Raw genomic sequence first — 26,482 nt, 5'->3', positions numbered from 1 at the left:
ATTGGATATGGTCCGGTCACTTCTCATACACTCAGAGTTACCCACATCCTTTTGGGTTTACACATTAGAGACTGCGATTTATGTGCTAAATCGGGTTCCAACCAAATCGGTTCCGAACACTCCATATGAACTTTGGACTGGAAAGAAACCAAGTGTTAGGCATTTGAAGATTTGGGGTTGTCCATCACACATTAAAAGAATGAGTGCAGACAAGTTGGAATCCAAGACCAGTCGTTGCCTATCTGTAGGCTACCCAAAAGGCTCTGTGAGTTACCTATTCTATGACCCAAGTGAGTAGAAGGTGTTCTATAGCCGAAATAAACAATTCTTGGAAACAGATTACATCCTGGACATCCATCATCAGGTAGTAGTTCTTGATGAGGAGAGCTCAGGAGCAGTGGGAGATGTCCCACAAGTTCCAGGTAGTGACCAACCTAGAAGATCCACTCGGGTATCCAGGCCACCGGTCCATTATGGTTATGACCAGGATAGTTACTTGGTGGAAACCTTAACTAGTGAGGAGGATCCCGTGACTTATGCAGAAGCTATGTTGGACATAGATTTTTAGAAATGGGTGGAGGCCATGAGAGCTGAGATGGACTCAATGGAGACCAATGGAGTCTGGACTCTAGTAGATCCACCCTCTGAGGTAAAAGCAATCGGTTGCAAATAGATTTACAAGAGGAAGAAGGGCCCCGATGGTAGGGTTGAGACCTTCAAAGCTCGTCTAGTGGCGAAAGGGTACACTTAGAAAGAGGGCATCGATTACGAGGAAACTTTTTCGCATGTGGCCATGCTTAAATCCATTAGGATCCTGCTAGTTGTAGCAGCATACCATGATTATGAAATTTGGCAAATGGATGTCAAAACTGCATTCTTGAATGGAGATCTTATAAAGATATCTACATGCAGCAGCTGCAAGGCTTCATTGTTGTTGGTCATGAACACATGGTATGTAAACTAAATAGATCCATTTATGGACTTAAGCAAAGTTCTAGGAGTTGGAACATCTGTTTTGATTCTGCTATCAAATCGTTTGACTTCAAGCAGAATCCGGATGAACCCTGTGTTTACAAGAAGTACAATGGAGATAAAGTTAACTACGGTGAAAGTATGGCTTTCATAGCAATTCTCCATGAAAGATCATGGAGAAGCCTCCTATATACTGGGTCTTCGACTTTATAGAGATAGATTGAAGCGGATAATAGGATTATTCAAATCTGCTTACGTTGACAAAATAGTTAAAAGATACAACATGCAGAACTCCAAGAAAGGAAATGTTCCTTTCAGGCACGGAGTCACTCTCTCCAAGAAGATGTCTCCCAAGACTTCTGAGGAGATTGAGGGCATGAAAGACGCTCCCTATGCCTCAGTCGTAGGGAGCATCATGTATGCCATGTTGTGCACTCGTCCTGACATAGCTCAGGTAGTGAGTGAAATAAGCAGATAGCAGGCCAACCCAGGGCAAGAGCACTGGATTGCTGTGAAAAACATATTTAAGTACCTTCAAAGGACAAAAGAGTTTTGTCTGGTATTCGATGATATCTCACTACATTATAAGTTTATTGTAAATGAATAAAAGTACATATTTGATTCATGTTCCCTTGGTATGTTTCTATGTAATATCCTTAAACTGAATACTTAATGAGACTCATGTTAGTTTAGAATGTTCACAGCCGGTGGGTCGGTCTGGGGAGACCTATCCTGATAAGGCTGGCACTGATATGCCACCAAGTCAGTTGGGGTCGCCTGTCTCAGCTGCCAGTGTGAGACCCTAGGCACATGCAATGTAGGATCAATTGAATCTTTAAACCATACCAGATTTCTAGTATTGCCCTATACCTTGGAGATTAATGGGCAAAACTGGAAAGTTACACCCGACTTCTAGACTCGATTATGATACTGCACTAGGTGTCAGATTGGGCTATCTTTGATGTACCAATCAGTGAGATCCTTAACGGGGGTCAAAACCTGGGTATGTTGGGACAGTCTGAGAATTCATCTGAGTGGGCGATCATAGTGACAGGATCATCCCCTTTGTCGGACAAAGGTAATGATCGGGGATGCACTCTCTCTAATGGAAACCAAGACTGCCAGCAGCTGATTTCAATCGTTGAGATTTGTTTTGCAAAATATATTTTATATGAGATATAAAAGTATATACATTATGGTTTCTAAATTGTTTGCAAAATGTTTTAATTCCCGGGATCCATATAAGAAGAGAGTGCAACACTATTCCTTGCAGCCGAGGGAGAGGTCCTCTCTTGTCAAGTAGTGTTTGATCATAATGGGCTAAGAGGTTGAGTGTAAGACCATTGAGGGTAATACTTGATGGGCTAATCTTGCATCTGTCCACAGTCCCTGGGTGTTACAAGGTGGCTTGGCCTAGGGACCACTTAGGGTAAGTGTTTGGCCCATAGAGCCCATGTGATGGGTTTCAGGGGGTGCACTATCCATAGTAGTGTATTTGTCCAGGCCTTGTAACAAAGAATGGGCCAAATCCATGTAGCTGATGTGTAGATCAATGTTTGGGTCCCACGCCATACAAGGAAACCCAACTGGGCAGTAATTTGGAAGGCTAAGTGAGCACACAACCTTAATGGGCCGAAAGCCCATTTTGAACTAGGCTGATTTGATCAATTTAAATGAGAGGCGGATCTGGGATTAAATCAGTTGATAGGATTGGGCCTAGACCCTATCCACTTAGAGAGTCCAAAATCTAAATAAGATTTAGATCTAGGAGCCTCCTAATAGGATTAGGAGAGGGCTGATCTAATCCACAGATAAGATAGGGGTTATCCCTTATCACTTAAAGGGACTTCTGATCCAAATATGATTAGGATCAGCCACTCTTAATGGGATTAGAAGCTGATCTCCTTAAGCCTATAAAAGGAGGAAAGGGGCGGCAGCATTTAGACACAAAACTAAGACCTCTAGTCTTTAGAGCTGAAATCATAGAAGAAAGATTTCTGCAATCCCTGCGAAATTCTTTCTTACCGCCTCCTTCCTGCCGCCGCCAGACCTCCAGTTTGATCTCCAACTTTGTTGGAGAGATCAAGATTCGATCTTGATATCAGCCCTTTATGAAAGGACTGATTGGAAGCGGTGCTCATGTGCCATTCAGCTATTCTTATGAAGGATCAGGTTCTTGGAGAACGCTGTTGATTCTGCTCCATCCTACACTGCGCCATCTTCAGTGAGAGTAGTCTTTGGATCCTTCCTTGGGCGTGAACACCTCCATTGAGAGATAATATTTCTCTGTATCAGGTATACCTCTCGCCTACTTCTTTTAGTTCAGATCTAGTTTAGTTTATGGTTCAAGATTGATCATTGAAAATATGCTTTTCTAAATAGAGAATACGATTCCCAGTTGAATGGAAAGAATTTTTTTTAAAATTCGCCCACCTTATTCTACAAGATTTGGGCTTCCATACGATGAATCTCTCATCCCTTCAGAATGCCCTGAAGCTCTCCAGGTGGTCCTCTGGGTCAGTGTTCTCATCATGCATCTCCAAGGTGGGAGTTTTGAAATTTAGAGAGGCTCGGCGATGATGTCTGGGGAGAAGGCATCCATTTTCCCTAGGCAGTTGCTTTGTCTAGCTGAGGTGTCAGTTCGGCCTTTCTTAACCCATCGGAGCTCGGCTTTGACAACACCGAGCTCAGCTGGGAGTTTGGCGAACATGGGATTGAGCATGGCCTGCGTGCCATCACAATCTTCACGGACACAATGGTGCTTGGCACAGACTCCAGAGTGCTTAGAGTTGAGACTGTGTGCTTCGCTCTTACTGCGACAGTCATTCAGGACGTCCCAAAGGTCCGAGACGTGAGGGGGAGAGGCTCGACACCAGTCCTCGGCCCTGGAGTGGGCACTGGGGTGATCGCGGCATCCGCCTTTGTCCCTCGGATTGGACCTTTGGCGTCAGTGGTGCTGCTCGAAGGTCTGGCGGCTCTCCTCCGTTCGTTCCAGCTCCTCCTCCCTTCGGCTGGGAGGTCTGGAGTTATCCTCCCTTCAGCCGGGAGGTCTGGTGATCCAGGAGAGTGGGTTGGCGGGATGACTACTACCAGACTCTGAGTGCTTGGTCTGCTTGCACAACCGAGGCTGGGGGCCGATTGGATGGTGGACCCATGCTAGCCTGACTGTGCTGACTCCCCAATGGGGCAGTCACCCTGGAGTGACTTCCTGCCTGGGGGTAATTCTGCTCGACTCGTTTTGTCAAGTACTCTAGGTGGTTGAGCACGGCCTGGAACTGTTCATTGGTGACAAGATTTTGTGTATTTCTTGTTCTTCGTACCATATTGGTCAGTTGGAGCTTAGGGACTTGTTAGCTTGTTAAAGTTCTTTCAGGGAATGTCCTAGTGACGTTCCCATAGACAATGCCAATTGTTGGTGCTCGGATTGGCCGAGGACAACAAAGTAATTTCATCCCTAGGCTCCTGAGGATGGCCTAATGCTCCGAGAGTTTGGAGAGGTTGCTATCGATGCCGAGGTATGCAGGCTGAGGCAGAGGAGGCTCCGAGTACTGTAGAAGCCAAAGGCAGGTTGCCGAGGTACTGCAAGACAGAATACGTCAGAGGCCCTGAGTGAGAACTCGAGGCAGAGTCTCCGATGGTCAAGTTAGTATGGGGTACGAAGAGGGGAACCAAAATATAGTTTCTGAGGTCAGTTGCAAATCCAGATGTCGGTTGTATTAGACTCTTCCCCTTACCCGGAGGGGGGTACCCCTATTTATACTTGAGCTGCCTGGAAGTAGATGGAGATGAACGCCTGAGATGGGTGCCATACGAGGGCGGTCAAAGAGCTCTTGGGGGATGCATGGGTGCTCCGCGATTAGCTCCGTACAAGAGGAGTAGGGTAACCCCTGCTATAGCGGATCTCGTTCCTGAATCTAGCACTCATGTGCTGGGCCTCCCAACCCCAAATGGGCTGGGTTGGGTCACCCACATCACCCACAACCCACTACCACCATTTTCAATCCATTCCTAAAAAAATGTAGAAAATGCAAAAGTGGTTATCCACAATCACTTCTGCCTATAGAGTATGGATCTCCTGCCCACATTTATCGCAACCTTACATGGAGAACATCTCATCCTCTACATAGTATTATGTAGGAGGAGATGCTCCCCATTCACAGGGGGTAATGTATAGTGGGTAGGTATGGGCAGAGTTCTCATGGGCAGGAGATCCCGACTCCTGCCTACTACAATGGTCTAACCGAAGCCAACAAGACCATCCTAGATGCAGTAGCCAGGGGCTCCATTAACAATAAGACCCTTGAGGTGGCCCATACACTCATAGAGGATATGGCAGCCAATAGTTATCAATGGCATTCAGAAAGAGCCCAAGTTAGGAAGTAGCATGGTCTTCACAATGTGGACACATATACAACTCTATCTACGCAAATAAATGCACTTTGTAAGAAAATAAATGAGATGCAGATGGCAGCCATGCATGTGCAATCCATGACTTGTGATAAGTGTGGGGAAGGACATATCAACACTGAATGCCAAGTTGGCAATCAGTTTATACAGTCCATAGAATAGGTATACTTTTTTGGCAACTTTCCAAGGCAGCAAGGAACACAGCATCATCATGCCTTCAACCCCGGATGGAAAGGCCACCTGAATCAGTCATGGCCAAATCAACATGTACCAAAGCCCTTCCCCCAAAACTTCCATCAGTCGGAACAGAAATCTAACCTAGAGAAGCTGATGACCAAGTTCATAGCTAGTAGTAAAACAAGATTTCAGAACAACGAAGCATCGATAAAGAACTTGGAGAATCAAGTTGGGTAGTTGGCACAAATGATTTCAGCAAGTGTACCGGGCACTCTACCAAGCAACACCATGGTGAACCCAAGAGAACAAGAGGCTGTTGGGAGACATCCCTGATGAACATACAATTTATCTATAATTAATGAGGACTTTGCATGGATTATTATGCCGATTTTATTAAATTTTGCCCTAATTTAGCTTAATACTAAGAAAAGATTTTAGGGGTAATTAATCCAAGAAAAATAAGGCAAAAGGTAAGAAAAGAATGTCCAAAAGAACCAAATTCAGCCCAACCCGGTTATGGAAGCAAGAGAACACACTTCGGCCCAAGAAGTACAAGTTGATTCCTTGAAAAAACCCAAGAGAAGAAAGCCTAGCAAAGAGTAAATTTTGGCCCAGCAGAGAATGCCCATTCTTAGCCCAAAAGAGCAGCATAAAGTATAGCTATCATGTGCTAAGAGGGAGCCTAAGTGCAGCCCAGAGAGCTAGGGGCGGCAACCCTTAGAAGGCTTTCAAGAGAGAACTCTAGAAAGTTCAAGAAGGGGGTGTAATATACCCCATTCTAGAGGCTTCAAGAAGGGGCAAGAGCCCCCTTGAAAATCTATATAAGGAGGCGTCTAGGAGGGGGGAGAGGTGTTCATTTGCTTGAGATCTAGGCTTTCCCACTCCTAGAGGTTCGAACACCTTGAAGAGAAGAGAAGAGAAGAAGGGATAGGTGCAAGGAAGAGAAGAAGAAGGGCTGAAGGAGTTCAAGTCAAGCTAGCAAGAAGAGAAGATGAGTTCAAAATTGGGGGTTTTTGATTCAGAGATCTATTGTAATAATTCCATTCTAGTTTCATTTTCCTTTGATTCGAATTCAGCTTCCTTGATAAAAATTTTTTTTTTCTTTCTCCCTTTTCCATTCTTTCTTGATGTAATTAAATTTGTAAAATTTCAGTTCAACAATCAATTTCTTTTTGATTCATTCGAATGGGTGTGAATTGTTATTGAAGTTTCTTGAACAAGGGTTAATTGTAGATCAATTCATCCAATTAAACTTTCAAAACTGATATCTGAATTCTCAGATCTGAGATTGCAAGATCTAAGCTGTGGTTGAGAACAGAGCAGGTTGCAGGGTATACTTTGTAGTTTTTGATAACTTGTACCCTGCTCTATTCGAGATAATTTAGCTGAGGGAATGTATGTTTGGGTTGAGAATTTTGATGCCTCAAGAGTTTTAATGAAAAATGAACTTCTAAAAGATTTTTCTATTAAAATTCAGACCTGTAGCAGGGCTGCTACAGCAGACCTGAATTCTGCTGTTGCAGAACTGCTCAATTCAGATTTGAGTTCCTCTAAACTCAGACCTGAACTGATACAAGTTTAAGGTGAATTGGGTGTTATCACTACCCCAACTCACTCTATGATACATCTGACATACCCCAAAGGCAATTGGATAGCAAGGAATGAAAATATTTGAAAGAATGATATGAGAGCTTTCAGATCTGAAACTCAACCGGTTGCAGGTCTAAATACATTTGGGTTCAGATCTGAGTTCAGATGAACTCAGACCTGAACCCACTCTATTCTGATGTGAATTCAGGTAGTAACAGCACCCAATTCACAATTTGATGTATCAGACTTGACTCATTGATTAAAGTATAAGCAATGAATGGTAAAATCATATCTGAAGTGCATGAGAATCTGAGGCAGTATGAGATCTGAAATCTCGGTGGATTGATGTTTTGTTTTAGATCACTTGCACCCAATCTGAAATTTCTGAAGACTGATGTTTGTGAGGCTTGAAAGGTCCAAAAAGAGCTTCATATTTTTTATTGTAATGTATTGGCATTCAGATCTGAATCAAGGCTACTTACAGTATAAAGTTGCAGACGTGATTTCAGGTTTCTGCAATCACTTAATATGAGCCACACAGGCTTGGATGTCCATTACTAAATTTAAAGTTTTTGATGACCCGCTCTATTTTCTAATTGGACTAATATGAGATCCGATCTGAATTATATATGGAGTGGGTTTTGTTCTATAAAACTGCTAACATCATATCTGAATTGCAGCAGTTAACAATACCAAACATTGCAGACCTTATTCCACGTCTTAACAAGTGTTTGGTATGCATAAGGTTTGGGCTTCAATTGTAGAGCTTAAAATCCTTAAACCAAGCCTAACTCAGGACTGGTTTCAGTTTATTTTAGGTCCTCCAATTATATTTTTCAGTCCATATCTGATATCAACCCTAAAGCATGATAGATCTGATCACGGCCTTAATGAATGTATATTGCAGTATATACCAATGAGTGTGTATGAGATATACAACTCAGATCTGAATTATTATTTGTTATGTTGTCTCTAAACCAACAATCCCAAAGAATTGCAGGTCTGAAATCAGATGCTGCAATTAAGGGATGTAAATAAGATTGCTGGTTCTGATCCCTCTTAATAATCCAAATTATTTATGATTAGTAAATCATTGTACATATCTCAGTTATGATAAGCTTAGATTTATATTTTGTTGTATTGGCCTTTTTATTGCCTTGACTTTCACAGTTTATGACAAGCAGAGTCGAGCTGGAGGAGATCCTCTACGACCCGGAGATTGAAAGAATTCTCCATGTCCATCTAAGAGCAGCTAGACAAGTCCAACAAGAAGCTCAAGAAGCTCAAGAAATGGCTGAACAGAGAACCATGATGGATTATGCCAAACCCTCACTCACTAGAGCTGCTTCCAACATTATCAGGCCTACTATTGCTACTAACAACTATGAGATTAAACCTGCCATTATACAAATGATTAAAAACACTGTGCAATTCTGTGGAATGGCCCACGAAGATCCCAATGCACATATTGCTAACTTTTTAGAAATATGTGACACCTTCAAACACAATGGGGTAAGTGATGATGCCATTAGGTTGAGGTTATTCCCATTCTCTTTGAAGGATAAAGCCAAAGCATGGTTGAATTCATTACCAACGGGATCAATAGCTACGTGGGATGAAATGGTCAGTCGTTTCCTCTCTAAGTATTTTCCCCCTTCTAAAACTACTAAAATGAGGAATGATATCATTACATTTTTCCAACAAGAGGGGGAATCTTTATATGAGTCATGGGAACAATACAAGGAGCTGCTGAGGAGAGTTCCTCACCATGGCCTTCCCATATGGCTGCAAGTGCAGACCTTCTATAATGGTCTTATCGACTCAAATAAGAACATACTAGATGTTGTAGTCGGAGGGTCCATAAACAATAAGACTCCTGAGGTTGCCCATACACTCATTGAAGAAATGGCAGCCAACAATTATCAATGGCATTCTGAAAGAACCCAAACTAGGAAATGGCATGGTCTGCATAATGTTGATACTTATACAACACTATCTGCACAAATAGGAGCACTTAGTAAGAAAATAGATGAAATGCAGATAGTTGCCATGCATGTACAGCCTCTTACTTGTGTGAATTGTGTGGGGGAGGCCACATCAGTACTGACTACCAAGTTGGCAATCAGTTCAGGCCATCTATTGAACAAGTCGACTTTGTTAGCAATTTGTCAAGACAGCATGGTTACCAGAGTCACCATACCTTTCACCCAGGATGGAGGGGACATCCAAACCAGTATTGGCCAAGTCAGCATACTTCCAAGCCTTTCCACCAAACTTATCATCAGCCCAAACCAAAATCCATTTTGGAGGAGCTAATGACAAAATTTATAGCAAGTAAACTAGGTTCCAGAACCAGGAAGCCTCAATCAAGAACCTGGAAAATCAAGTGGGGCAATTGGCACAATTAATCTCTTCTAGACTACTGGGAACTCTTCCAAGCAACACTGAAGTGAATCCACAAGAGCAAGTACAAGCTATTATCTTAAGGAGTGGAAAAGAGTTTCCCGAGGTAGAAAAGAAGAATAGGGCTGAACCCAAGGCAGAAGCAAGCCTTGGGACCGGACAGCAGAAGAAGGAACAACCTGAAGCACAACAAGGGATGCACCAGCAGCCACAAGTTCCATTCCCTAACAAGCTGAAGCAACAGAAAATGGAGAAGGAATTTGGTAAGTTTCTTGAAATATTTAAAAGTTTACATATTAATATTCCTTTTGTTGATGCTTTAGCTCAGATGCCACACTATGCAAGGTTTTTGAAGGAATTAATGGCAAACAAAAAGAAATTGGGAGATGTGGCTACAGTTGCTTTGAATGAGGAATGTGCTGCTATCCTTCTGAACAAGCTACCTCAGAAACTCAAAGATCTAGTGAGTTTCACTATTCCTTGTACCATAGGCAGTTTAAAAATTGAAAAAGCGTTATGTGACCTGGGAGCTAGCATCAATTTAATGCCATTTTCTATCATCAAGAAATTGGGATTGGGGGAACCCCAACCCACTAGAGTGGCATTACAATTGGCTGATAGATCCATTAGACATCCTAGGGGAATCATAGAAGATGTGTTAGTTAAAGTTGACAAATTCATTTTTCTAGTTGATTTCATTGTGTTAGACATGCAAGAAGATGTGGAGGTCCCACTTATCCTAGGGAGACCCTTCCTGGCTACCGGGAAAGCAATGATTGATGTCCAACAATGACAACTCAGCCTTAAGATACAAGATGAGGAGATAATTTTTAAAATGTCTGATGCTATGAAACATGCACCCTCTAGTGATGATTCTTGTTATATGATTGATGCCATTGATATGACACATAATGATTGCTTCCAGGTAAGTAGGATCGCTGATCGTCTTGAACTCTGCCTCCAGTAGGGAGAACTTGAAAAAGGAGAAAATGAAGAAATAAACCTCATGATAGCATATCTGAATGATAAGCCTCAATTCAAAGGAAAGGGGTTTATCAAATTAGAGAACTTAGGCAAATTGCCTGGACCATCAGGTAAGCCATCACCCCAAGAACCCCCCACCCTTGAACTGAAGCAATTACCTTACCATTTAGAGTATGCTTTCCTTGAGGAGCCATCAGCTCTCCCTGTAATAATTTATGCATCACTGAATCCATTACAAAAAGAAAAACTATTAAGAGTGCTACAGGAACACAAAAATGCTATAGCCTGGAAGGTAGAGGATATCAAAGGCATTAATCCATCAATCTGCACTCACAGAATTTTGATGGAAGAGAACAACAAGCCTTTCGTTCAGCCCCAAAGACGCCTGAACCCCAACATGAAAGAAGTGGTAAAGGCTGAAATAATTAAGCTATTAGATGCCGAGATCATTTATCCTATCTCTAATAGCTCTTGGGTAAGCCCTGTGCAAGTTGTGCCCAAAAAAGGGGGTATGACCGTTGTTCCAAATGAGAAAAATGAACTCATCCCGACTAGAACTATCACCGGATGGCGTGTATGTATTGACTATAGAAAATTAAATGAAGCCACCCGAAAGGACCATTTCCCTCTCCCATTTATGGACCAAATATTAGAGAGGCTAGCCGGGCATGAGTATTATTATTTCTTGGATGGATATTCGGGGTATAACCAGATCCTAATTGCACCAGAAGACCAAGAAAATACCACTTTTACATGCCCTTATGGCACCTTTGCATACCAAAGGATGCCCTTTGGATTATGCAATGCCCCAACAACCTTTTACCGATACCTGATGTCCATATTTTCTGATATGGTTGAAAAGTTTATTGAGATCTTTATGGATGACTTTTCAGTTGTCGGCTCTTCATTTGATGCATGTTTGAATAATCTGAAACAGGTGCTTACTAGATGCGAAAAAACACATCTTGTGTTGAATTGTGAGAAATGTCATTTTATGGTGCAAGAAGGCATAGTGCTTGGACACAAGATTTCTCAAAAAGGTATAGAAGTCAACAAGGCCAAGGTGGAGATAATTGAAAATTTTCCACCCCCATCATCTGTCCGTTCCGTAAAAAGTTTCTTAGGGCATGTCGGATTCTATAGGAGGTTCATTAAGGATTTCTCAAAATTTGCCAAACCACTATCTACATTGCTTCATAAAGAAGTTCCTTTTGAATTTTCAACTGAATGCCTTCATGCTTTCAACACCTTGAAAGACAAATTGATCCATGCGCCTATCATGGTAGCACCAGATTGGACCCTCCCATTTGAATTAATGTGTGATGCGAGTGATTCTGCTGTAGGAGCAGTTTTGGGACAAAGAGTGAACAAACATTTTCAGCCAATTTACTATGCTAGCAGAACCTTGAATGGACCCCAACTCAATTACACCACCACAGAAAAGGAGCTACTAGCAGTAATCTTTCCACTTGACAAATTTCGTTCATATATGATATTGTCCAAAGTTGTTGTATACACAGATCACTCGGCATTACGACACTTGCTTACCAAGAAAAATTCAAAACCAAGACTGATCAGGTGGATCCTTCTACTGCAAGAATTTGATATTGAGATTAGAGACATGAATGGTGCTGCAAACCTGGCTGCTCATCATCTCTCCCGATTAGACAAGGTAAGCTCAGAAGAGGAGATAATCAGCAACATTCGAGAAGAATTTCTGGATGAACAGTTGCACTCAATTCAAGAATATGCATCTCCTTGGTATGCTGATTTTGCAAATTATCTAACTGCACAAGTCATTCCTCCTAACCTATCATATCAACAAAAGAAGAAATTCATTTCTGATGTAAAATACTATCTGTGGGAGTAACCCTTTTTGTATAAATTGTGTGCAGATCAAATCATAAGGAGATTTGTCCTTGAGGAGGAGATGGAGTCGGTACTCCAATTTTGCCAGGATAAAGAAGCAGGAGGTCATTTTGGAGCTAGCTGCACTGCAGCCAAGGTTTTGCAATCAGGTTTTTATTGGCCTACATTATTCAAGGATGCCCACAGGTATGTGTCCACATGTGACAAATGTCAAAGATCGGGAAACATTTCCCGACAGAATGAAATGCCCATTTCCAATATTTTGATCTGCGAAATCTTTTATGTTTGGGGTATAGATTTCATGGGACCCTTTCCGAATTCTTTTGGGAATAAGTACATCCTCGTTGCTGTTGATTATGTATCTAAATGGGTGGAAGCCATGGCTTTGCCCACAAATGACTCAAGGAGGGTGGTACACTTCCTGAAGAAGCTATTCTCCTGATTTGGCACTCCGCAAGCTATAATTAGTGATAGGGAAACTCACTTTTGCAATAGCCATTTTGAGCGGTTAATGCAAAAATATGGAATTACACATAAATTGGCTACCCCTTATCACCCTCAAACTAGTGGCCAAGTGGAGTTGGCTAACAGGGAGATCAAAAGAATTATGGAAAAGACTGTAGCATTTGCTAGAAAAGATTGGTCCATTAAGTTATATGCATACAGAACTGCATATAAGACACCCATTGGCATGGACCCCTACAGGTTGGTTTTTGGTAAAGCATGCCATTTACTAGTAGAATTAGTGCACAATGCCTATTGGGCTCTTAAATTCTTGAATTTTGACATTGAGGCCACAGGGGCTAAAAGGAGGCTGCAATTGACTGAGATGGACGAATTCAGACTTTTCGCCTATGAAAATGCCAAGGTCTATAAAGAAAGAATTAAAAGATGGCATGATAAGAACTTGCTGAGGTGGGACTTTTATGTTGGGCAATAGGTATTGTTATATAATTCTCGTCTCCACCTGTTCCTAGGCAAGCTATGATCCAAGTGGTCTGGACCCTTCACCTTCACTCAGGTCTTTCCCCATGGGGCTATAGAAATCACCCACCCGGTTCAGGGCACATTTAAAGTAAATGGCTAATGCCTGAAACCATATTTAGTGGGTGGTACTGTACTCCCTTCATCCACTGTTTATCTTGACAACCAATGATCTTCTTGTTCATGAACAGGTTAAGGCATCTTTTCTTCATTTTTCTTTTTAAGATATTACTTAGTAAAATAAAGATCTCTTTTTCAAAATTTCAATTCATTTTTAGCAGAAGAGGTTTCCCACCAAAGTGCCCATTTTATTATCCAAGGAGTCCTCTATTCACCATTCTCTTTACTTGCTATTGCTTTTGTTGATTTCATTGACATTCCCTAACACTAGGAACATTGCGGACAATGTTCATCTTAAGTGTGGGGGAGTTAGCCTGAGGCTAGGGTGTGGGAGATGAAACCATGCACCTCATTCACCCCAACACACATATGTAGGCAATGACATATCCAAGAAGACTGGAACCCCTCAAGTTCATTGATATTTATTAGGTGATTTTTAAGAAGGAATACAATGAGTTGAGGGAGACCAATGTAATTGTTAAGTTTTTATTCTTGTGAATGACCCAACTTAGTATATGCATGAGGAAAAGGGGGAGCTGAATATGTCTTTTCAGCATAACTAGCCTTAACTACCTTCATGTGTATGAAAGCACTTGATTTCATTGTTAATGGTCAAGAAAGCTAGTGCACATCTGAATTGCTGATACATGAGGTTCAATAATTGAGCCCAAATTGACTCCATTATTTTGAGCTGAATAGTAAAACTAACAGCTCAGAATATGAGTCTTGTTATCTACCTCAAGCATGTGACCAATGTGAGATGGAGCATAAAATGCACTCACACTAAAAAAAAAAAGAAAATAGAGAAAAAGAAGAGTGTGAAATAGAGCATAAAATGCACTCACACTAAAAGAAGAAGAAAAGGGTGAGATGGAGCATAAAATGCACTCACCCACAAAAATAAGTAATTATGGTGACAACTGAGGTTCAAAGGGGTATACCAAAATTGAACTCTCATTAAGATATAGTTACAGATGTGAAACTTAGTGTAATTTGATTATTAACTTTAACAATTAAGGAGCTGATTTATATATTGATTGGGAGTGAATGATAGACTTTGAAGAAATTCATATTCTCATTTCCTTTGATCTTATACATGTGTTAAATGGTAATTTACAAGAATAAGAGCTAAACACTTACAAAAGTTCCCTGACTACTCAATGCATTTCTATCCAAAAATATTCACCCGATAAAATGGTAAGAATAGAAGGGGGGAATGTTCAGTTTATGGCTGATGTCTTTGCTTGAGGACAAGCAAAAGCTTAAGTGTGGGGATATTTGATGAACATACAATTTATCTATAATTTATGAGGACTTTGCATGGATTATTATGCCAGTTTTATTTAATTTTGCTCTAATTTAGCTTAATCCTAATAAAAGATTTTAGGGGTAATTAATCCAAGAAAAAAAGGCAAAAGGTAAGAAAAGAATGTCCAAAAAGACTAAGTTCAGCCGAACTCGGTTATGGAAGCAAGAGAACACACTTCGGCCCAAGAAGTACAAGTTGATTCCTTGAAAAAACCCAGTAAAAGAAAGCCTAGCAAAGAGTAAATTTCGGCTCAGCAAAGAATGCCCATTCTTAGCCCAAAAGAGTAGCCTAGAGTGTAGCTATCATGTGCTAAGAGGGAGCCTAAGTGCAACCCAAATAGTAGTCCAAAGAGCTAGGGGCGGCAACCCTTAGAAGACTTTCAAGAGAGAACTCTAGAAAGTTCAAGAAGGGGGTGTAATACACCCCATTCTAGAGGCTTCAAGAAGGGGTAAGAGCCCCCTTGAAAATCTATATAAGGAGGCGTGTAGGAGGGGGGAGAGGTGTTCATTTGCTTGAGATCAAGGCTCTCCCACTCCTAGAGGTTCGAACACCTTGAAGAGAAGAGAAGAGAAGAAGGGCTAGGCGCAAGGAAGAGAAGAAGAAAGGTTGAAGGAGTTCAAGTCAAGCTAGCAAGAAGAGAAGATGAGTTCGAAATTGGGGGTTTTTGATTCAGAGATCTATTGTAATAATTCCATTCTAGTTTCATTTTCCTTTGATTCAAATTCAGCTTCCTTGTTATAATTTTTTTTCTTTCTCCCTCTTCCATTCTTTCTTGATGTAATTAAGTTTGTAAAATTTCAGTTCAGCAATCAATTTCTTTTTTATTCATTCGAAAGGGTGTGAATTTTTCTTAAAGTTTCTTGAATATGGGTTAATTGTAGATCAATTCAGCTAATTAAACTTTCAAAACTCATATCCGAATTCTCAGATCTGAGATTGCAAGATCTGAATTGCTTGAAAGAGAATTCAGATTTGCAAATTGTCAGATTGGCCGAATTGATCTAAGCTTGGAATTCTTAGAGTGCTTGAAAAAGACTCTAGGAATTCAGATCTACTATTCAAAAACTAAATTAGATGCAAGGTTAGAGATAACATGCACAATTCAGTTGGTGATCAATTTAGATTTGAATTGATGCCTTAGAAGTGTTTGAAGAAATGCATGCATGGGATTAGATCCTTGATAGAGATACGGGGATCATCACTAATGCATAGGATGAAAATGCACTCGAAAGAGGTTGTTCATGACCTTGGGATTTCACCAAACCAAGGCTTAATCACAATCTATTCGAATGATTCAATTTGATTGATTGTTGAATTATGAGATTAACATTAATTGCTTACTCTTCTAAATTGAATTGAAGGCAATTGGGCCAATAATTTAGATATATTTTAGTTTAGGACTTTTAGTTTTTGAATAAAGTTTTGATTTATTGTTGATCAGATAAGTAGTGCCCAATTTAGTATTGGTAATTGTTGATGTGTGGCTCATTGTGACACTAGCAAGTGCACTAGCCATTCAAATAATAAAGTAGTGAGTGAAGTATCGTTCCCACGAGGATTTAGGAAACAATTACCAATACTAAATTGAACACTTCTTATCTGATCAACAAATAAATCAAAACTTTAATGAAAGCTAAAAAATCCTAAATTAAAATCTATCTAAATCATTGGCCCAATTGCCTTCAAATCAGGTTAGAAGAGTAAGCAGTAAATGTCAATCTCAGAATTCAGCAATCTATCAATTTGGATCATTCGAATAAATCATGATTGAGCCTTGGTTTGGTGAAACCCCAAGGTCATGAACAGCCTCTCTCAAGCGCATGTTCATCCTATGCATGAGTGACGGTTCTTCTATCTCTAGCAAGAATCTAATCCCCATGCATGCATTTCTTCAAACACTTCTAAGGCATCAATTCAAATCTGAATTGATCACCAACTGAATTGTGCAAGTTATCTCTAACCTTGCACTCAATTCAGTTCTTGAATAGTAGATCTGAATTCCTAGAGTCTCTCTCAAGCACTCTAGGAATTCCAAGCTGTAGATTAATTCGGCCAATCTGAAAATTGCAGATCTGAATTCTCTTTCAAGCAATTTAGATCTTGCAATCTCATATCTGAGAATTCAGATCTGAGTTTTGAAGGTTAGTTGGCCGAATTAATCTATAATAACACCCTTATTCAAGAAACTTCAAGTACAATTCATGACCATTTGAATGAATCAAAAAGAATTAGATTGCTGAACTGAAATTTTACAAGCTGAAATACATCAAGGAAGAATGGAAAAAAAGGAGAAAGAAGAAAGAAAATATAACAAAGAAACTGAATCCGAATCAAAAGAGAATGAAACTACAATTGATTTATTACAAAAGATCTTTGAATCACAAACCCTCAATTCGAACTCACCTTCTCTTCTAGCTTGCTTGTCTTGAACTTCCTTCAGCCCTTCTTCTTCTTCTTCCTTGCGCCTAGCCTTCTTCTCTTCTCTTCTCTCAAGGTGGCCGAACCTCTAAGAATGAGAGAGCCTTCCTCTCAAGCAATTGAACACCTCTCCCCCCTCCTAGAGGCCTCCTTATATAGTTTTTCAATGGGGCTCTTGCCCCTTCTTGAAGTCTCTAGAATTGGGTGTATTACACCCCTCATGAACCTTCTAGAGTGCTCCCTCCTTCTCTTCAAGAAACTTCTAGGAGTTGCCGCCCCTAGCTCCCTTTGGGCTGCTATTTGGGCTACAACTTAGCTTGCTTTTGAGCTCATGTGGGCTACACTCTAGGCTGTTATTTGGGCAAAAAATGGGCTGGGCCGAAATTTCCTTCTTGCTAGGCTTCTTCCCTTGGGTTTTCCAAAGAGTTAGCTTGCACTACTTGGGCCGAATGAAACTCCCTTGCTCTCATGGCTGGTCCGGGCTGAATTTGATAAATTTTGGGCTTTCTTTTCTTGCTTTTGCCTTATTTTTGTTGATTTGGCTGCCCCTAAAATCTTTCTTGCAATCAAGCTAAAATAGGGCAAAATCTAATTAAACCAGCATAAAATTTCATGCAAAAACCTCATCAAATATAGATAAATTGTAGGTTCATCAATTGTTTCCTAAATCCTCGTGGGAACGATACTTTATTCACTACTTTACTACTTGAACAGCTAGTGCACTTGCTAGTGTCACAATGAGCCACATCAATCCCAATTCAGATTCTTAGTCATAAATTATCTTACTTGCTTTCTGCTTTTCTTATTTTTAGTAGTTGAGTTTAGTTAGTTGCTTCTTCGGATGTTAATTGAATAAGGCTACTGATCTCTCTCTCTAGTATCGTGTGATTCTTAGCAGCTAGAGGCTTCCTATCAAAAGAGCTATTGCAGAATTCCAAATAATATTTTGGGAAGTCCTCTAAACCCCTCTCATTAATTGATAATGCTCTTCATGCAATTACCTTCATTGCTGGATTTATTGTTGCTCCCTTTCACTAGGAACATTGAAGACAATGTTCATCTTAAGTGCGGGGGAGTGAGGCTGTAGCCATGCACCTCAATCATCCCAACACACACATGCTTGCAATGACATAACCAAATAAACTGAAAATCCCCTTAAGATCATTGTTGTTTATTAGGTGAATTCAAAGAGGGAATACAATGAGTTGAGGGAGACCACTGTATGTGTCAGTTTTTATTCTTGTGAACAATCCAACTGAGCATAATGCATGAGGTTAAGGGAGCTTAATATGACTTTTATCATGACCAGCCCTAACTACCTTCATATGTATAAGGCACTTGATTGCATTATTAATGATCAGTCGAGCTAGTTACATTTGGACTATTAATGCATGGGGTTCAACAACTGCAAAAGAATTGACTCCGCTATTCCGAGCTAAATAGTAAAACTAGCAACTTGGAATATGAGTATTATTATCTGCCTCAAGCCTATGACCAGTGTGAGATGGAGCATAAAATGCACTCACACAAAAAAAAAGTGCGAGATGGAGCATAAAATGCACTCACACCAAAAAAGAAAAAAAGAAAAAGAAAAAGAAGAAATAAGAAAATACCCCGTGTGAGATGGAGCATAAAATGCACTCACACTAAAAAAAAAGTGGGGGAAAAGAAAAGAATTCGGTGACGGCTGAGGTTCAAAGGGACAAAATGCGGTTGAACACTCAATGAGGTGCAGTTACAGATTTGAGACCTAGCTCAAAGTGATGGTTAATTTTGGCGGTCAAGGAGCTGATCTACATGTTGAATGGGAGTGAAAGTTGGAACTTGAAGAATCTCATTCTCCCCTTCCTTGGCTCTTATGTATGTGATAAAAATGATAGTTCATAGGAATGGAGTAGAATACTTACACAAGTTTCCCGACCACTCAATGCATTTTCCTTCTAAAAATTCATCCGGTAAATGGTGAGAATAAGGGGGGATGATCAGTTTATGGCTGATGTCTTTGCTTGAGGACAAGCAAAAGCTTAAGTGTGGGGGTATTTGATGAGTGCACAAATTACACATATTTTAGGAGTCTTTATGCATGGTTTTTATGCTAATTTGTGTAAAGTTTTACCCTAATTCAGCTTAATTTCAGGAAATCATCAAGGGAGAGCAGCTTAGAGAAAAGAAAGCAAAAAACCAAGAAAAATGAGCCAAATTGGAGGTAATTCACCCCAGCTGAGAGATCAAAGGAGAGTCATTTGGCCCATGCAGCCCATGCCGCACTCTTTGGGAGATGCCCAAAGAGAGAGCCTAGCCGCAGCCTCCAAGGGAGCATATTCAGCCTAGCAAGGAGGAGGCACATATTTTAGGAGGCTTTATGCATGATTTTTATGTTGATTTGTGTAAAGTTTTACCCTAATTCAGCTTAATTTCAGGAAATTATCAAGGGAGAGCAGCTTAGAAAAAATAAAGCAAAAAACCAAGAAAAATGAGCCAAATTGGACGTAATTCCGCCCAGCTAGAACAAAAACCCAACTGAGAGATCAAAGGAGGGTCATTCGGCCCATGCGGCCCATGCTGCACTCTTTCGGAGATGCCTAAAGAGAGAGCCTAGCCATAGCCTCCAAGGGAGCATATTTGGCCCAGCAAGGAGGAGGCCCATTTGCAACTCAAGAGCAACCCAAATTGCAGCCCAAGAGAAGCTAAGGGCAGCAAATTCTAGAAGGTTCAAGAGAGGCTAGGGGTGGAAACTTCTAGAAAGTTCAAGAAAAGCTAGGGGCAGCAAATTTTAGAAGGTTCAAGAGAGGCTAAGGGTGACAGCTTCTAGAATTCTTGAAGAGCTGAAGGAAAAACTATTTAAGGAGGTCTCTTGGAGGAAAAAGATGTTCAACACTTTGGGGAGAAAACTCCTTGAGTTCAAATTCTTGGAGGGAGAAGAAAGAGATAGGCGCAAGAGAGGAGAAGAAATGAGATTCAAGCAACTTCAAGAGAAGAAGAAGTTGAATTCGAAAGGAGAAGAAGCCTTTGGAGATCTAGGTTGTCTCTTCCTTGATTTCTGCACATTTGGTAATCGAGTTCAACTAGGAATTATGTGTAATTTCTCCATTAATTTTTCTTTCTTGTTGTAATTGAAGCATGAATTCTGTAATTTCAGACCTGTAATTAGCTTTCTATGTAAATTCAGATAGAGTAGATGCAATCTTGATGTTTCTTGATTATGAATTTGATTATAGAATAGCTAGCCGAACTATTGTTTTGTAATTTCAGATCTTGATTTTGTAATGTATGAATTGCTTGAGAAAGAATTTAGGCAATCTTAATTCTGTTTGGCCGAACTGTTCTTGATTCTTGGAAGTTCTACAGTACTTGAGAAAGACTCTAGGATTTCAGATCTAGTAATCAAAACCGAATTGAGTGCAAGGTTAGAGATAACTTGCACCATTCGGTTGGTGTTCATTCAGCTGAAATGACATTCATTCAGCTGAAATGATGCCCTAGAATTGTTAGATCTTAATGCTTGCATGAGTGATGTGTGGCTCATTGTGACACTAGCAAGTGCACTAGCCATTCAAATAATAAAGTAGTGAGTGAAGTATCATTCCCACGAGGATTTAGGAAACAAGTATCAATACTAAATTGAGTACTTCTTATCTGATTAACAATTAAATCAAAACTTTAATGAAAGCTAAAAATCCTAAATTAAAAGCTATCTAAATCATTGGTCCAATTGCCTTCAAATCAGGTTAGAAGAGTAAGCAGTAAATTTCAATATCAGAATTCAACAATCTATCAAGTTGGATCATTCGAATAAATCATAATTGAGCCTTGGTTTGGTGAAACCCCAAGGTCATGAACAGCCTCTCTCAAGCACATGTTCATCCTATGCATGAGTGACAATTCTTCTATCTCTAACAAGAATCTAATCCCCATGCATGCATTTATTCAAACACTTCTAAGGCATCAAGTCAAAACTGAATTGATCACCAACTGAATTGTGCAAGTTATCTCTAATCTTGCATCCAATTCAATTCTTGAATAGTAGATCTGAATTCCTAGAGTCTCTCTCAAGCACTCTAGGAATTCTAAGCTTTAGATCCATTCGACCAATCTGAAAATTGCAGATCTGAATTCTCTTTCAAGCAATTCAGATCTTGCAATCTCAGATCTGAGAATTCAGATCTGAGTTTTGAATGTTAGTTGGCCGAATTAATCTATAAAAACACCCTTATTCAAGAAACTCCAAGTACAATTTATGACCATTCGAATGAATAAAAAAGAATTAGATTGCTGAACTGAAATTTTACAAGCTGAAATACATCAAGGAAGAATGGAAAAAAAGGAGAAAGAAGAAAGAAAATATAAGAAAGAAACAGAATTCAAATTAAAGGAGAATGAAACAACTACACTTGAGTTATTACAAATGATCTTTGAATCACAAACCCCCAATTTTGAACTCACCTTCTCTTCTACCTTACCTGTCTTGAACTTCCTTCAGCCCTTCTTCTTCTTCTTCCTTGCGCCTAACCTTCTTTTCTTCTCTTCTCTCAAGGTAGCCGAACCTCTAAGAGTGGGAGAGCCTTCCTCTCAAGCAATTGAACACCTCTCCCCCCTCCTAGAGGCCTCCTTATATAGTTTTTCAAGGGGGCTCTTGACCATTCTTGAAGTCTCTAGAATTGGGTGTATTACACCCCTCATGAACCTTCTAGAGTGCTCCCTCCTTCTCTTCAAGAAACTTCTAGGAGTTGCCGCCCCTAGCTCCCTTTGGGCTGCTATTTGGGCTGCAACTTAGCTTGCTTTTGAGCTCATGTAGGCTACACTCTAGGCTGTTCTTTGGGCTAAAAATGAGCTGGGCCAAAATTTCCTTCTTGCTAGACTTCTTCCCTTGGGTTTTCCAAAGAGTTAGCTTGCACTACTTGGGTCGAATGAAACTCCCTTGCTCTCATGGCTGGGCTGGGCTGAACTTGATAAATTTTGGGCTTTCTTTTCTTGCTTTTGCCTTATTTTTCTTGATTTGGCTGCCCCTAAAATCTTTCTTGCAATCAAGATAAAATAGGGCAAAATCTAATTAAACCGGCATAAAATTTCATGCAAAAATCTCATAAAATATAGATAAATTGTAGGTTTATCAATGAGGATTAGATCCTTGATAGAGATATAAGGACCATCACTCATGCATAGATTGAACATGCAATTGAGAGAGGTTGTTCATTGCCTTGGGGTTTCACCAAACCAAGGCCGAATCCAAATCTAATCGAATGACCTAGAGAACTAATTGCTGAATCAATTATGTGCTTAATTAGCTTGTCTTCTCAACTTGCATGCAAGATGTTTGATCCAATTCCTTAGAGATAGCTTATTAGATAGAATTTCAGTTTTTAAGTAGATATACAATTCAGCTAATCAGATAAGAGTAGGTTGATATACTACTAGTAGTTGCTACATAAGTCCTCGTGGGAAACGATACTTTATTCATCACTTTATTACTTGAGCGGCTAGTGAACTTGCTAATGTAGCAAATACGCATCACCTACATTCTATCAATCTCAATTAACCATTAACCCTCTACATATCATAACAAAAGAAAACTATCTATATTCTAATAATTATTTAAAAGCTATTTTTTGAAATAAATATTTCTTGAAACTTTAATAATTAATTAAAATATTAATAAATATAAATTTAACAGTATTTATTCTATAATGTAAATTTAACATTACTGATTCCCCGTACTTAGTACGGGGTCATTCACTAGTTTTTATAAAGGTAAAATACGAAAACCTCCCTTATAATTTCATTTTAGAAAAAACGTTCTTTATAGTTTTATTTTAGCAAAAACCTCCCCTTTATTTTTTAAAAAAAAATCAACTAATACCTCCTTACCGTGAATGACCAAGACAAAAAACGTTAAAGAGATGATATATTTTTTTAAATACTTATTTTACCCTTTTACGAATTAACTAGCGTGTGTGCCCCTGCATTGCATGGGCTAATAATAAGGAAAAATGCAATACATACCTTAAGTTTTTATAAATTGACTTAAACATACTCTAGATTTAAAAGGAAAAAAAAAGACTTAAATATAACTTATTAACTTTTTTATCCTTCATTTAAATTTTTAAAATATACTCTTAAACATGAAAGATAAATGTACCTAGTATATTAGACTTGTTAGAGAACAACAAGTTATTATTATTATTATTATTTTTTTTTTTTTATTATTATTATTATTATTATTATTATTATTATTATTATTATTATTATTTAACAACTTAAATAAAAATTTAACACTAATGATCAATTTCAAATTGAGAAAAAAATTTGATGTTTTGGATCAGGGTTCACATCTGCCCCCCCACATACTTGCCCCCCAAAAATGTCCCACAAAACCATAACGCGACATGTGTACACACGCGCATTAAGTGAGATGCGTGCGGAACCCATTTCACGCCGACCCAAAAGCGTTTTTCTCCCATACTCCTCCATTCTACTTCGAACTGAAACTCTTGGCGCCGGCCCCCTTTCGTAACCCACTCACCGGAGATTAACCCGGTCGAGTTCTGCCAACCAATGCCGATGGCCATACCGGCAAGAGGTAAGTACTCTGTAAGTTTTTCTCATTTCTTATATTTTCTTTTGTTTATTCTCATTCGTTTTCTAACATTCACAGATCTGAAACCACCGGAGTGGGAGCCTCCTGACACCATTTCAAACCCTTGACACCCCTGAAATTCGAAAGCCCTCCAAAATTCGAAACTCTCTTGAATTTGAGTTTTGACTTGAGGTGCTTGGCCATGGCTAGAACAGCCTGGGAGGAGGAGGGGGATCTGTGCAACGATGATGGCTTCACTTACAAGAGAAAGAAAAGAAGACAAGATTATATTGTTGCTGCTGCACCACCAGTACCGGCTTCTGATCTAGTGGTGGAGTAGAGGCAGTGGAGGGAGCGGAAGAAGAGGACGCTAATGAAGTTGAGAGATTAGTTGCGACAAATGAATTTGATCATAATTCCCTTTGTAATGATTGTCATGTATTCTCTCATGAAATATTAAAGGTTCTTGGGAGAATGACCGATACCATCAGTGTCAGAATTTGTAGGTTCAATGTACAATCGGGGTAGGTGCCAGCTCGGAATTGATGTCAATTCATAGACGGGCGTGGGTGCATAGAGTGTGGGTATTAGTCCAGTTGAATGTTTATAGCCCTGCAGTGTCAATAAAAAATATGCATTGGGCAAATCCATACTTTTCTGAAGGTTCTTCGTCAATATTACGTCCCTCTTTTTGAGTATCTACACTGTAATATTCTCTCTCTCTCTCTCTCTCTCTCTCGGAAGAGGCAATTGGTTTCAGCAATGATAAAAATTTTCAAGTCTTAGGCTTCATTTGCCTTTCCTTATTTCAAGGACTTGCCTCTTTTTGGCACTGGGGGCATTTTAACCGCAAAAAGGAGTCATTAAAACAAGGAATGCCAAATGCAGCCTTAGACTTGGAAGCCATATCTACAGAGATCATGTAACAACAATGGAAATCAAAGATTTAAAGGAGCATCAGTGCTGATGAGAGTATATATCTACTGAGTACTTGCTACACTACACTATGACTCCTGCTACTACAGATATACAGATAAATATACATTGCCTTGCTACAACAGTAGAAATACTGCTGGTCTTTGGTTTTACCAAAATCCCTCTTCCAGACATAGCAGCTACCTAAATGCATACATGTGCAATAAACAAGGTGTTTCGAAGATATCACTGCACTTCTTTGGTACTTTTTCTGATAACCCGCTCAAGTTGCAGAGGGTTTTAGAAAATGGTTGATAGGACCAACTGCTAAAAGAACTCAGACCTCTGGCTTCTCTCTTTATAATCCTGCTCCCGAACTTCATCTGACGTGGATTGCTCCATGCTGCATCAACACAAATTGTCAGCCATATCCTCTTACAGTCAAAGTGTTGAAACACACCACTAGTTCATAGAATGGCAGTTATATTTCCTTCCAAACTACAGTTTACCATTATGAATTTTAATTGCTTATGACTGGAGTGTTTCAAATTTTGGAGGGCTTTCGAATTCCGGGGGTGTCAAGGGTTTGAAACGGCGTCAAGAGGCTCCCACTCCGATAGGTTCAGATCTATGAATGTTAGAAAACGAATGAGAAAAAAAAAACAAAAAAATATATAAGAAATGATAAAAACTTATACCTCCTGCCGGTATGGCTGTAGGTGTTGGCCGATGGAACTCGACCGGGTTAATCTCCGGTGAATGGGTTACAAAAGGGGGCCAGTGCCAAGAGTTTCAGTTCGAAGTAGAATTGAGGAGTATGGGAGAAGAAGCACTTTTGAGCAAGAGAGGAATTAACGTGAAGTGCATTTCACGGCGTGAAATGCGTTCCGCATGTGTCTCGCTTAATGCGCGTGTATTATGACACGCATCACATTCCGGTTTCGTGGGACGTTTTTTGGGGGGGGCAAGTATGTGGGGGGCAGATGCGAACCCGTTGGATCATATGACTTAGATCAATCCACCAATACAATTGGGCCCCTTAAATAAAAGTACAAAAATAACATTTAATATTGTGACATTAAGGTCAATTTGGTTATCGGTGGATGGAACTTCACACTTGATTGACAAAGTCATGAAGTCATTTACCTAATGCCAATGCATTGTCGCCAAAAAAAAAATCTCAATAGATCATGTCATAATTGACAAAACTTTGAAGTGTACTGCTCTTAAATCTTCTGCACAATGTTATTATTTATATTTTTTATTTATATAAAAATTTGATAATATTAGTTTTTATGTTTCTATCACTCTCTTTTCAAAAGATATTCAAAAAGAAAATGACAATTTATAAATCAAAATACCTTTTTAGTCAAATCACTTCTTCAAATAGGTGTATTCAAAGAGATTTTATTATTTAAAAAGTAATAAAAATGCCTAGTGCCATTGCAAGAATAAAATCCGCCGCTATTGATTCTCCGCTACTGCTGATTCTCCCCTTATCTGAGATTTTATCATCTGACGAAATCCGCCACTGCTGATTCCCCACTTACCAATGATGTTCTCACCAAAAAAGAAAAAGAAGAAAAAACAAAGAATGGAATTAAATCTTAAAAAATGATTGCTTTTTTTACATTATGTAAAACTTGATTGACCTTGTGTGGAATTAGATCTGAAAGGTTGTCCTAAACTGTACTTTCTTTATATTAAATAACAGAAAAAACAGTAATAGGAAAAATAATACAAACATCAAGCGCTTAATG

The 26,482-nt window shown here is 39.6% G+C and overlaps 1 long non-coding RNA gene and 1 other non-coding gene across 2 annotated transcripts; both read right to left on the bottom strand.

The window, feature by feature from the left end:
* Nucleotides 1-8,814: 8,814 nt before the first annotated feature.
* Nucleotides 8,815-8,921, bottom strand: LOC148861001 (small nucleolar RNA R71). Its single transcript, XR_016095330.1, has one exon. It is a non-coding gene; the product is annotated as a small nucleolar RNA R71 (small nucleolar RNA).
* Nucleotides 8,922-24,728: 15,807 nt separating this feature from the next.
* LOC148861000 (uncharacterized) lies at nucleotides 24,729-25,523 on the bottom strand. The gene is made up of 3 exons (XR_016112422.1): nucleotides 25,421-25,523; nucleotides 25,232-25,350; nucleotides 24,729-25,125 (listed from the first exon to the last, which is right to left on the bottom strand). It is a non-coding gene; the product is annotated as an uncharacterized LOC148861000 (long non-coding RNA).
* Between the last annotated feature and the right edge of the window lie 959 nt (nucleotides 25,524-26,482).

Source organism: Nelumbo lutea, chromosome 4 (assembly GCF_056320005.1).
Source record: "Nelumbo lutea isolate HS-2025 chromosome 4, American lotus-T2T, whole genome shotgun sequence".
NCBI classification, from domain to species: domain Eukaryota; kingdom Viridiplantae; phylum Streptophyta; class Magnoliopsida; order Proteales; family Nelumbonaceae; genus Nelumbo; species Nelumbo lutea.
The sequence above is the reverse complement of the archived record's forward strand: the minus strand, read 5'-3'. Positions and strand labels throughout refer to the sequence as shown.